Raw genomic sequence first — 13,074 nt, 5'->3', positions numbered from 1 at the left:
TGGACTTAACTGATGGTTGATGTTTTTGGAACAGAGATAATATGTAATATACATCAGACCACTTATCTCAGCTGTCATTAGGCCTGAGTATTTTTTTTTGTTAAATGAAAATGGGGCGTGGTCTTCTTGTTTCGATGTTACCAACGTTACTTAGGAACCTGTCGTCTTTATCTTTGGCGTAGATGAAGGTACAGCTATTTATTCGTCACAATCGTAACCACTCTCGAAACTACAACAGAAAAAGTATAATTCTGATCTATCGGGTTCGATTCCCGGCGGTGCCCGAATTTATAACTTGTGTTGGGCAAGGCCGTGGTCTAGGTAACACGGAGTTTTCCTCCGGGGACTTCCCCGGTTTCTCCGTGGCATCACAACAATTACTCCATTCACACACAGAAGAAGGCAATGGCAAACAACTTCTGGATCATCTGCCAAGAACGTATATGAACAGGCCCCAGTCCGAGAAAAGGATGGAAGGATCCTGTTCATATGGACCTGTCGTCAGACAGAACACTAAATAAATAATATAAATCAATGTAACAGATAAGTGTTGGTCGGTGATAATTTTTTTTTTCAGAATCACTATTAGGTTGCAAGAAATGTAAAAAAACAAGCGAATATTTTCAATAAAATATTTAAGTGCGATTTGTAGAGCAATTCATTGTACTCTCTACACACGTTGTCCATCCGCGTGTTTCGCGAAACAAACGCAAGACGTCAGTGTCGCTATTTCCAGCAATGCCCAGCGAGTCCTCTGGTTTCACGACGCACGTGTCCGTATTTTTGGAATTTGTCAGTTGGGCTCAAGAAGGGCGTAAGAGAAAATATGTCGTTACATTAACATTCCTTTGTGAACGTGCGTTGTAAGTTATATATTAATGTTCTAAAGTCCAATGGTAATTATATTCCCCACCGTCTTCTAAAATAAATAAGACTTCATTTTGTTTTAACGAGTTTCGTATGATTTTTACTGTAAATAGAAATTATTTCCTTAAACAACATTAACCAGTTAATCTACTATCCAGATATCGATTTAATAATACGTTATGAACTTTGATCCTGTTCTTGAGCGATGACTCAGTTTTGTTTTGGGATAGTTTTTCGACGTTTCGGGGAACCCAGACATCTCAATCTCCTAGTCTCTTATACGGGTGAGACAGCTAGGTTTATCGAAACGTCGGCATGTCGGCCACGAGAACACGATGTCGTCACTCAAGAATGATAACAATAGTTACAAAGAGTTGTGAAACTCACCAGAAGTTTTAAAGTAATTTTTAAATTGTTCGCTTTTTAATGCAAACCACACGTTGCTTCGAAAAAAAATAGAGTAATCTAGTGGCTCACGTAAGTTCCATTTTAGGGTATGATCGGAGATTTCTGAGACCCTTCGTATTTGAGAGTGGATAAGCCACATCGTACCTGTACACACCAAGATAAGAATAAGAATCAATTTTCAACAGAATCCCTCGGGGACAAAGAATCATCTTATTCTATATTGCCTTTAAAATATTAAAATAAAACTAGAAATTCTAAAAAGAAATTTTACAGGCAGGTCGCGTAAATATTAAATTCCTTTCAGAAACCGATACTTCATATTCTTCTCACTAAAAGCACTGTATTAAAACACTTTACCTTCTCAGACGATATATACGTTTATTGACTTTTCAGGAATGCCTTGTATAAGGTTTTGTTATTTCATAACTAACGTAAATATTTTATGAACTTATCACTTTTACCGTATAAAAAACCTAATTACATGAACCAGTCGTTCTTGAGAAGCTCAATTGTTCGCGAAATGACCACCCTTCCATGAAAACATGTCTCGTTACAATGTTCACAAACGCAGACAAATTAACGTGCTTTATAATTTAATTATTTACCAGCGCTGAAAAAAAAGAGAATGCGAGCCTCCGAGCTGTTATTTAGCCTTTAGTGTTTTATCTCTTCTCTGGTACAAACAAAAAATTCAAGTGGTGCTTTGTCAGAGTTGTTTTGGGTTGTGACACCGTGAGGACTCATAAGTTGCCACCTATTTATGAGTCCGCACAGCGTCACAACCAGAAGAGAGCCATCTTTATACTTAATGGCCTGAGAATTTTAAATATAACAAAAATATATTTCTTAAAACGTGATTCATCGTTTAATAAAATGATATATGAAATACATGATATATGTCGATATCTCTACAATGATTTATTGAAATATTTTTCGATATTGTAGATATTTATTAAATGTATCTAAAATTAGGCCTCAGACTCCGACTTTTCTCATTCCGAGACATTTTGCCACACATTACATAATCTGTGTGTATATTTAAACTTTCAGCACGTGTAGTGACTTTATAACACGCCTGTTATTACTATTTGAAAGCCGTTTGAAATAAAGCTATCAAGTTGCTAAATCATCCTTCTAAAACAGTGCAAAGCTCTCGTCTATGAAATCTGATGACAGTATTTTAGAAGATCTTTAAATTGTAATTTTATAATCGACTAACACAATTTAATGTTCCTTAGATTTGTGTTCCTCATGGGAATTTTCCTAGAGAATCTCTTTAAATTCGTTATTGCAGATGTATTTTTATCCTACTTTTATCCTTTAAGAAACTGAGAAGTGGAACAAAATTATAATCACCCTTCCACCCCACATGGCTCTCTCTAACCCAGTTCTTGCAGTACGTCTGGATAAAGAACTTAACTCCTGAAGCGTTGTTTCTTCTAAAGAGAGATTTAAAGTTCAATTGTAGGACGTCTGATTTGAATGAAAGTACTTTGCTACGTGAGGGTGAAGGCGTCTTAGGGACCATATTAAGACTGAAATGAAATTACCATTATTATTATTATTAAGTGTTCTGTCTTACGACAGGTCCATTGCTCTGCCCAAAAAGAGCTCTCCAGTTGTCCCTATTCTCGGCTTCTCGCTTTAATTCCTGGAACGTCATCTTCTTTCCGTGTTTAAGGTCGTCGGTTAGCTGTATCAATCTTCTTCCTAGTACTCTCTTTCCTTCAACCTGGCCTTCGATGCTATCACTCAGTAATCCATTCCTTCTCATAATATGTCCCAGCCAGTCAGCTTTCCTTCGTGTAATCGCCTGCAGAATGCTTCTTTGCTCGTTGACTCTCCTCAATACTTCTTCGTTGGTCACTCGATCCGTCCACCTGATCTTCTCTATTCTTCTCCAACACCACATTTCAAAACTCTCCAGGTATTTCTGTTCCTTCTTCCTGAGTGTCCAAGTCTCTGCTCCATACGTAACACTTCACTAGTTTCTCCTTCATCTCCAAGCCCAACTTGCTAGTGAGAAGTATCCTCTTCTTGACGAAAGCTGCCTTGGCCATGGCTATCGAAATTACCATAAGGATGAGTTTTATAAATATTTGTTATTATTAAATTCAAATCTTTTTTATCACCTTGCCTGATTTCTAGAGTACTGAAGTACAAAAAATGTAACATAATAATTGTCAGTCTTCTGCACACTTTCAACACGTGTTCTCATATTACAAGTGTTGATGGTTGTATTCTAGGTTGTGGCAGTGTGTGGTCTTGTACCCCCTTATTAATTGCAGTCTTTAACATTGACCAGGCTCGCTGTAGTCACGGCAAGAACAAATGGCGAAACATTTTCTAAAATCCAAATGTGTTCTGTAGTTTCACGATAAGCAAATCTTTTATGGTAATTGAAACGTAGTTCGGATCATCAGACAGAACGTCGAGATGAAATTGCCTATATTGTCGCCCTGATGATGGACGCAGAAAACACCTCTGTAACGTCGGTAGACTTATACCAGACTGCACGGTACAACAACCCAAAAGATAGAAATCTTCACAGAGGAAGGTTTTTAAAATAAAAAAACTTGGAAAATAATGTTAAGTAACCTGCTAAGTAACCAAGTAGTTACAGAGTAGCGTGTTCATTATAGTTCTTGCCCTCATGGCTCCCGTAGAGAGGTGTGGTAATGGTTGAAAATCGCTTGTCATATATCCTGGTGATTACATTAGTCGTTGAGAGGCAAGTTAGTAGCTTTATAGCACTTTTCCCCCCAAGCAATTGACGTGGTAACTGGAAGTACCAATAGAGAAACTGCGATGACTAAGATTGGGGAGGGGAGGGGGGGTTGAATAGTCGCAGCGGAAAATGGTAGGAGCAAAGTAAGAACGGAGTCTGAAAAAGTGATGTCAGAAAAGGGGAAGTGCTAAGTGACGGCGGTAATCTTGATTTAACATGTGTCTTATGTTCAGTGTTGGATGGTGAGATAGAATGTACAGGGTGTTGTGATTCGTATGCAGTTTATTTAACGACTCGGTATCGACCTTAATGGTCATGATGGTGTTATTCTTGGTTTTGGAATCGTGTGGACGTTTCGGTAGAAGGCCAGCTTCTCGTAGTAACGTATTAGCAATTCATCGCCGTAAAAGCCTCGCATCTTTCAAGTGTACTATTTTGTAAGTTCTAGTTGAAAATATTAGTGATTGAGTTGAGTAAACCAAACATTTTGTGATGTGCAAGTCATAATTTTTTCTTTGGAAGACTTAATAAATTCACGAATAACTTTATAAGATAATTGACAATCCGGCTGATGTAAAAAAGATGTTATATTGAAAAAAGAATTGTTAATTTTACGTTCCAGCCTGTTTGTCACCAGTGGAAGATATGATGGTAGTCACTGCAACCCACAGCTTTGTGGACATGGTAGCGCGCATGATGAAATTATTCTTACTGGATCCACTAAAACGTTCAAACTCACATAAAATACTACACTGACTTATAACCCAGAATACCAGGACAGACATATTTTCCTTCGTGGAAAAATTCAACTATCAGATTGTGTTGAAATTTGAAGAAAAAATAGCTATTTAAATGTTTATCGTTGTCCACAGGTCTGTGCTGCCCTGTAGTGGTCAAGTATCGAACTACTTTTGGGCGAAAATATGTTTTAGAATTCATCCCTTACTTTGAACTAAACATACGCGGATAAATATTGTTAAGTGGTTTCACGCAGGTTTAACCTACGATACACCATAAAATCGAGAAAATATTTTCGCTATTTTATTAAATCATTACGATTTCGATTATTTTCTGAGTTATCCCCTTTTTATGCCAAAGGTCTGAAGTTATATTTCATCCTGAAGCCACGTGGAAGAGATTAAGGAACTTCCTCGGAGTAGTAATACGTGACATAATGTAACATCGAACGTAAACTTCATTGACAAAGTTAAAAGTCGTCTCTGCGAGGCATTGTAATCATCTACTTCAGAAGCTCCTTTGCATGTGTGGGTCATCTTTGAAGTTCATGCTCTTTGGATCTTGAAACATTTGCCAGTCTTTAATCCTCGACCGAAAATTGGCGAATATCGACTTCTTACCAGTACAATACGCACAATTATTTTGAAACGGTAGTGTACAAAATACGCCCGTAAGGCCAAATTATTCAATTTATAGACAATTCATTATGCTATTTCTTAAGTGGCAAACTAACCAATTAGGAAGTAATACATTACGCGTAGAATTATATTTTGACACTGAAACGTCGGTCATTCTGTACCAGACTACGCAATACGATGCTGATTTTTTGTTAATTAATTAATTTATTTATTGAAGCTTGTTTCTAGGTATCAAAGTAATTAAAAGTAAAATAATTCTCAGACATTTATCCCCCCCACATTTTAAATCTTTTTATGCTAATCGTTTAGGGTAAAATGATTGGGTCATTAAATCTCACTTCAAAGCCATGCAGATTTCATCATGGAAGGATATGTTCTGCTTTAAAAACTTCGCTTTATTCCTTAACCACAAAACAGGAAATTGAATTACTTAAACTTCCATTCGTCCGTAGACGTAGAAACGGAACAAAAGGTTGGCGCGCTGTGTTCTCTTACGTCGTATGTCGAAAGATAAAGCTTCCGATCTGTTCTGGTCCAACGGCGAATTTCTGCTAAGAGACGAGAAGTGAAGAGAAGTACGGAGAGGGGCAAAGACTTGCGTTCAGCATCCTTTATTGTCCCATTTTATTATCAACCCGAATCTATTTCTGCAGAGTAGATAATAGGATAGAACCGTCTGTGGTGCGGAAAAAAACATATAAGTAGTTTTCATAATTCAGTTCTTATGTTCCTTTGTGCTATCTGTATTTCTCCCCCTCTCTCTTTCTAATTTTTCTCCATGTACAGTTTCTTCAAGCAGTATCTGTACAGTAGAAAATAATTTAAGCTTAAATCATGGAGATATTGGCAAAATTGTTTTGTTCGCCCAGGTCAGGAGCACTTTTTTTATGACAGACGTTCGGCGTATGAAGTTCTTACAAGATACAGAACATCATTTCCAATTCTTTTCTGAAAACAAATGTATGTAATTATTTTGCTTTGTAAATTATAGCAACTTTTCAAACAGTCTGTTCTGATTCTGTTCAGTTTTCCTTTTTCGTTCTTAGTTGTTAGTGAACTTTCTCCAAAAATCCGCACCATTTGCTTACAACTTCTGAGATAGGCCTGAAACTCTAGAAACCACAGATCGGTTGGTCAGTAAACTTAAGAAGATTCAAATCGAGTAAATCCTTAGTGATATCTAAGAGCTTCACGAGTCTCCTTGGCTTTAAATCTATGTAAATTCTGAATTCGAAAGAATGTCGTTAAATAACACAAATCAGTACTAAGCATAGCATGAGATGGTAAAGTTGCGTCATATTGTGATATAATAAGTATATATTATTTAAATCTTGTCCGTCTAATCACAATAAATTCTTATTAAATATTAAAATATTACAATAATTAACATTTAAAATATGTTATTAAAATGGAATAAAATCTAGAAAAGAACATCGTTTAATATCTGATAAAAATGTACGCTAAAATAATATATAGAAATTGTATTTAAGAAATTGTATTTAAGTTATTTTTGATTTGAATCTTTATATAATTATATACACCTGAAGATAGTTCTTTTAGGAACTGAAACATGTCGTGAAAAAATGATGGTCTAATGTAAATCGAATATTTCGATAAAGAACATCATTTGATATATTTTAAATATTTTAAATGTTAATTATTGTAATATTTTAATATTTAATAAGAATTTATTGTGATTAGACGGACAAGATTTAAATAATATATAAGCATAGCAGTTCATCTGTTTTGTTTCTGCAGGGGAAAGTTGGGACGTCACTAGTTTTTAACATACCTGCATTTGGGTCACCGTTTAACCATCTACTCCTTTCCTCTTTATATTCTTCGCCTAATTTCTCCTTTGTTTCTTCACTTATTTTTTATATAAAGTTAGTACAACGATATCGTCTATGTATTTCTACGGTCTCAACTTTCTTGCTGGTGTTTCACCTTGAACTCTATCACGACTATACTTTTTCTACGTCTGGAAATTGCACAAGATAAATTATAGTTACATTTTGTGTTTTTAGAATCTATTCTGGATTCCAAGTGGATGTGGTAATTCAGGTTATAACTTTATCAACCTTTTTTTTTTATAGTGTTCACAGAATTCTGACTATGAAGGGTGAGGATACGTAATTTGTGGAGTGAATGTTATGTAAGGAGTCTGGCTTTTGTCCGGTCAAGTCATGGTTAGTGGCGTCAGCGCCTGACTGGCGTCACATAGAAAAGAGAAGAAGGAAAATGTGGATGTCGTAAGTTTAACTTTGAAAGTAACAAGAAATGCTGGCGAAGGTGAAATGAATGTTCAACGAAGTTCGTGTTAATAGTCACAATTTTTAGAGTAGAGGCTTCAAAGCCGCCAGCTTTCCCTTTCTTGCAGAGTTGTGATGAAAGCGACCTTCATATTATTTATTTACAATGCGTTACGTCATTTTTATCCAATTTATTTTCTTTGAGCTTAAGATAGTTTAGTTCACACTTTGGAATAGAATCAACTTTTCAATACGGACTCGTGCTCTTGAAATGTTGGGCTGAACCCCAGAGAGTTTGTTTTGTAACACGGGAAATCGAATCAGCAATTTTTTTAATTTTCTCGTATGTTTCCTTATTTCTATTTGTCCCTCTTTTCTCGAAGTTTTGTATATATATATTTTTTTATTTTTACTGTTCTTGTCTTCTATTCGTTTCCTGTGTATTTTTGTTCAATTTATTCTGTTTTCTGTCTTTACTACGCTTTGTCCCTTACCTTCCTTTGTTTCCTTCCCTTATTGCTTTATTTCATTTATCTTTGTTTTATCCTATTCTAAATAATAAAAATTGTAGGATTGACCCATGATTTGATCGGAACACGAATGTCGAAGAGAGTCAGGTACACGGATTGAAATGTGAATGGAATTGTTACTATATGCTAATTCACCCGGAAATGTTGAAGCTTTCACACAATCTGGGACCCCAGAATAATTTTCGGATATATTGACAGCTCACAAGCTTATAGATTTACAATTTTCATATATTTGTTTGTTTGACTGAATGTTATTATTTTTAAGCGAAATTCACCGTTCAATAACTAACTGTCGGATACTATTACAGCCAAAGGACCCAACACAGCTAACGTTTTGTTTAATTACGTTCTATTTTAATGACACCGAATTACTTTCCATGTATCTTTTGCTTCTACAACTGAAAATTGTACGTGGAAAACGTAATATTTTTGAACCAAAGGTTTTCAGCTCCATTGCTGTAGAAGCAGCCAAGTGGTTTGTGGTTTCTGGAAACTGAGATGAAGGATTTTGGTCGGCTGAGGGGGCCGGGCCCCCCCTTCATTGTCAGTGGTAACTGCATATGCAGAACTGGCCGAATGAAGATTGACAATGGAGAAGTGAATCTCGCAGAGGAATAACTGCGCTAATGTTCCCCTGCCTAATAAAGGCTCGCGATGACTACGTAGTCCACGGCGTATCACAACGTAACGGTAATGTAATGTAATGTAATGCGATACGAAATGATCTGATATGACATTTTTGTAAGTTGCGTTATATGATGTCGCGTGATACGTAGTACAATGTTGTGAAACAGAGGATATTATCATATGATTAAAATATTATAGCATATTTTGTAAAATACAAAAAAATATATAAAATATACATTATCGCACATGGCAATAAATGTATTTTCTCCGTATTTATTTCCAGAAAGTAAAACATTAAAATGTTAGGAAAGAGTGAATTTAGGAAAAAGTTAAAATTTAGAGATTTGGAGAATTAAGGTTGCCATGGCGATGTGTCCGAGGATGACTTCTGCGTTGCTGCATTCTACAGTCTTAGTAGAGTGAGCACAGTTTAAAATATTTTATCATCGTCGGTTGATAAATTGTGTCGTTTCTGTTGAAAGTCTATGGCTTCCTTACAGGTCTTGGCATTTTAAGTTACAGCTGTCTCATGCTGTATTTCCAAACACTATAGCATCTCCCCTTTCTCATACACGCGCGTGCGCGCGTAGTCCCTGCAGAATCCTCATATCACTGAGTTACTGGCGATGTTCTGACGCCTAGTAATCTAATTTCAGCAACTTTCAACTCAGTAAGTTGGCATGAGGGTAGGTAACTCTGCAGGAATGGCGCAAAGGGTACACCGTGGTGTGCAGAGAACACCCAGCTTACTGGCGAGCACCAAATAAATTGGCATTAACCCCATCAAGAGTGAAACCTGCCCGGAGTTTTCCCTAATTTCATTAGGGGAAAGAAATACTACTAATACTTTATATATTAAATCTTGTCCGTCTAATCACAATAAATTCTTATTAAATATTAAAATATTACAATAATTAACATTTAAAATATTTAAAATATTAAATGATGTTCTTTATCGAAATATTCGATTTACATTAGATCATCATACTTTGTATTTTTTCACTTAAAAATTTCGGACAGACTGAAATCCGGGCCATTTGTTGCTGGGAATTTAAAAAAAAAGTCCTAAAATTGCATATCTCTTCTTTAGGGTTTAATCCTTTAAAGAAAGTGATAACTATATGTCCCACCTGATTTAACAATTAATAACTCTTCATTTTGCATTTATCAGTTTTGTCTGCTACAGTAAGAAGCGAATATTTCTTTAAACACCGTCAACCAGGTGATATTTATAGTAGTGAAGTGTTTGTGTTTTCTATGCGGTACGGTCTGAATACTTATTTATTATTCAGATGGAAAAATAGGCTTACATAAAACAATCTCATTTCATTTTCAAGGACCTTTAATAACACAATAATTAATCGAATCATTTTGTTACATGCTTCGCACCCTAAACTTTGCCTAAGAAGTTCCAACACTTCGTTAAACATGAATCTATTGTATTTTGCATGTACAGCTTTGAATGTTTTTCTCCATGTGTGTCCATAAGTTATTTTATATCTATAACTGTAGTTCACTTTCAATCACTGTCTTAGAACTCTTACCTTTAAAACATACTCTTACTTTGCGTTCCTCTGTTCGTGACTTCCAAACGTTGACATCCATTCGTTCTTTTAACTCAGAAAAGGCGCAAACTGCTCTGAAATGCCACACAGTGTCCACGAAAATGATCAAGCTACATCTCGGCAAACAACCATCTTCAGAATGTAAGAAATTCGTGTTTGTTACAACGGGGAGTATTTATTGACGCTGGCAAATAGTGTCTGGCTTGCAACCTCTGACCCCTGGCTTTTAGTGGCAGTCTGTGGAAGATAAATAACATCATCTCTGGTCCAGAACGAGGAAACTGCTTTGGGCAAGAACACGACGACCTGCTTACTGCGTGTAGCAGGTGGAGGCCTGGGCCTACCTGGTAGTAAATAAGCAAACACGTGTACCTGCCTGACAGGAGGATACGAGGCCCTTCGCGTCTGTTTGGGAATACGGAACTGCTAGTTGTGGTTGAGTGGTTAGAATTCCCGAATTATATCCCGGCCAAATTACAGCCCCCTAGGCGTCGTTTCTCATTTCCCCTACGTACAATCTGTGCAATACCATTACAAATTGATAACGCTAATCATATTTAATAAATATAATCTTTTTACTCTAGATAGGCTGTTTCTTTTTAGGTAGAAACTTTGTCCCCTGGTCCCTATTTCGCAAACACACTGAATTCATGTTTATTCCTTAATGCACGCAAAGAACAGGATGAATTATATTTATCAGTCATGCAAAACTTACAATACGTAGTATTGATAACGTTGCCAATTGCTAGAGAAAGTTGACTGTGTTTTATGATCTTCTCGTAGATTTCACTTCATCTAATTATAACTAAATTCAGGATACAGAGAGATCGGTTGCTATTTCGATGACTGTAAATGTATCACGTGTGGGGGAGGTATAAAGTTTGTAGTTGTTTCGGACTTTGAGTTGCTGCTAATTACAAATTACAGTATTGTATGTTCTGACCCAGAGGCACGGTTCTTGCTAAAACAGCTTAGTGGTGTCTGGGTCGGGGGTCTGCCATCCCAGCAAGCATCAAATATACTGCAGGAGTTCTTGTTCGGATTATAATGCAGAATAACGCTTGCAGAATAATAAATTATAGAATACTGTCGGTGTAACTATTGCCGTCTTGTCGATCTTTGCAGAAATTAAAAAGTAAAATATGTCAAACGATAAAGTAAGTAATAAATGTGTCATGTACAAGCGGCAATAGTAATAAATTTCAAACGATATAGTAATTTGTGCACATTTTAATACAATTTGTATTTGAGTCCTAAAAGTAATGACTTTTTATCAATTTTCAAAAATCGTGCAAGGAAGTGTTTCTTGGGAAAACAAATTGCCTGTTTCTTGCTGCAAGATCGCAATATATATTTTTTGATTCGATCTAACAGTGCACTGTCAAGGATTTACCTCCTTCCAACACAAATCTATCGTCACATGATACATCTATAGGAGACCTTAGGAAACAAAAGACAACCGAATTGAGGACATATGTAGTTATTGCACCGAAAGATTATATTACTCATGTAGAAGACAAAAGATCCTAAGCGAAGCTTGAAGGAAGGGGAGAGGTGTGGGTTTGGAGTACAGACATGGCGAACTATAAATCCGATGACGTCATAACCATGGAATGGTTTGGTTGATGCTCTGAAGAAGAACTTGATCTTGGTTGAAATGTCTGATACATGTCATCTTGTATTAAATTGTTACGCACTAGATACTGTGTGCTATGCACTCCGAGATTAATTGCGTATAAGAACGGGATAAGCGTATAACCTGAGTGTGAAGAAACTTGGTGCATTTCTTATAACTGAAACTGTAAGACGCGTCGTTCAGGTAAAGAAAATAAGAATTTCCTTAGTAATTTATTTTAATCCATAGCAATGAGTGGTGGGGCGGTTATAAATTATGAATTGGAAGGGATATGGAAGGAAGCGGGCGTGTCAACTCAAAGGCACTAACATAGTATTTATATGGAAGGCTGAGGAAAACCACGAAAATGGTCGGATAATTTGGGAATAAAGAGACAGTTACACCTGAAGATAATAAAACACAGAGCTAAGTCGGAATAAAAGATAAAAGAGGGAAACAGCTGAGAATAAGAAAATACAAAAAGAACAGACAGTAGACCACAGACGTAAACTCGAACAAAAAATATAATCATATAAGAGTAACTTGAATTCGCGTAGGAAAGCAGATAAAGTCGCTGGCGTATGTCGATTGGTCCCTTGTAATGTGCTTGATTGTACCACTTTTGTCGATGAGTCGCGGCAGATTTAACTACCATCCCAAATGTTTTCTTTGTCCATTTTAATAGTATCGTCCCCTTCTCAAATGGTAATATGTACAAGTAATAATTTTAACGTGATTCGGGAATTAATTTAGAATTGAGATCTGTGTTAAAAGTGAAGCGATTTAGCATCAAATATACTTAGACGCTCTGGCATTATTAGTTACGTAATAATATGGACGATGCGTTTGATTAATGATATTCAAATAAACATAGAAAATTTTTAATTAGAAATAAGATGAAGCAGAACATTTTAGCAGCATAATATGTACAACATTGGACGAAGAAAATTGAATTTTATATCAGTTAATTCATATTTGCTAAGTTCGCCTCAATATCAACTTTAATCTTATTAGAATTTATATTTAGTATAAGCTCTCGTCGGACTGAAGTCCCTTTTGTTACTTCAGGAGCGTAATTAAATGAAATATGAACGTTATATTATAAT

General features: G+C 36.0%; 1 long non-coding RNA gene across 4 annotated transcripts in view; it reads left to right on the top strand.

Annotated features, from left to right (window-relative positions):
- LOC110830210 (uncharacterized) overlaps positions 1 to 13,074 on the top strand; it is a 266,347-nt gene that overhangs the window by 100,293 nt on the left and 152,980 nt on the right. The window contains exons 2-4 of one of the 4 annotated variants that reach the window (XR_015532518.1): positions 7,476 to 7,631; positions 8,610 to 8,851; positions 10,411 to 10,936. The exons of the other annotated variants lie outside the window; for them this stretch is intronic. This is a non-coding gene — a long non-coding RNA (uncharacterized LOC110830210). Of the gene's footprint in view, positions 1 to 7,475; positions 7,632 to 8,609; positions 8,852 to 10,410; positions 10,937 to 13,074 lie in introns of those variants that run through there. 4 annotated transcript variants of the gene reach the window in all.

Source organism: Zootermopsis nevadensis, unplaced genomic scaffold (assembly GCF_977971745.1).
Source record: "Zootermopsis nevadensis isolate Lab colony 2312 unplaced genomic scaffold, Znev_1.0 Znev_ptg000061l, whole genome shotgun sequence".
Classification (NCBI taxonomy): Eukaryota; Metazoa; Arthropoda; class Insecta; order Blattodea; family Termopsidae; genus Zootermopsis; species Zootermopsis nevadensis.
The sequence above is the reverse complement of the archived record's forward strand: the minus strand, read 5'-3'. Positions and strand labels throughout refer to the sequence as shown.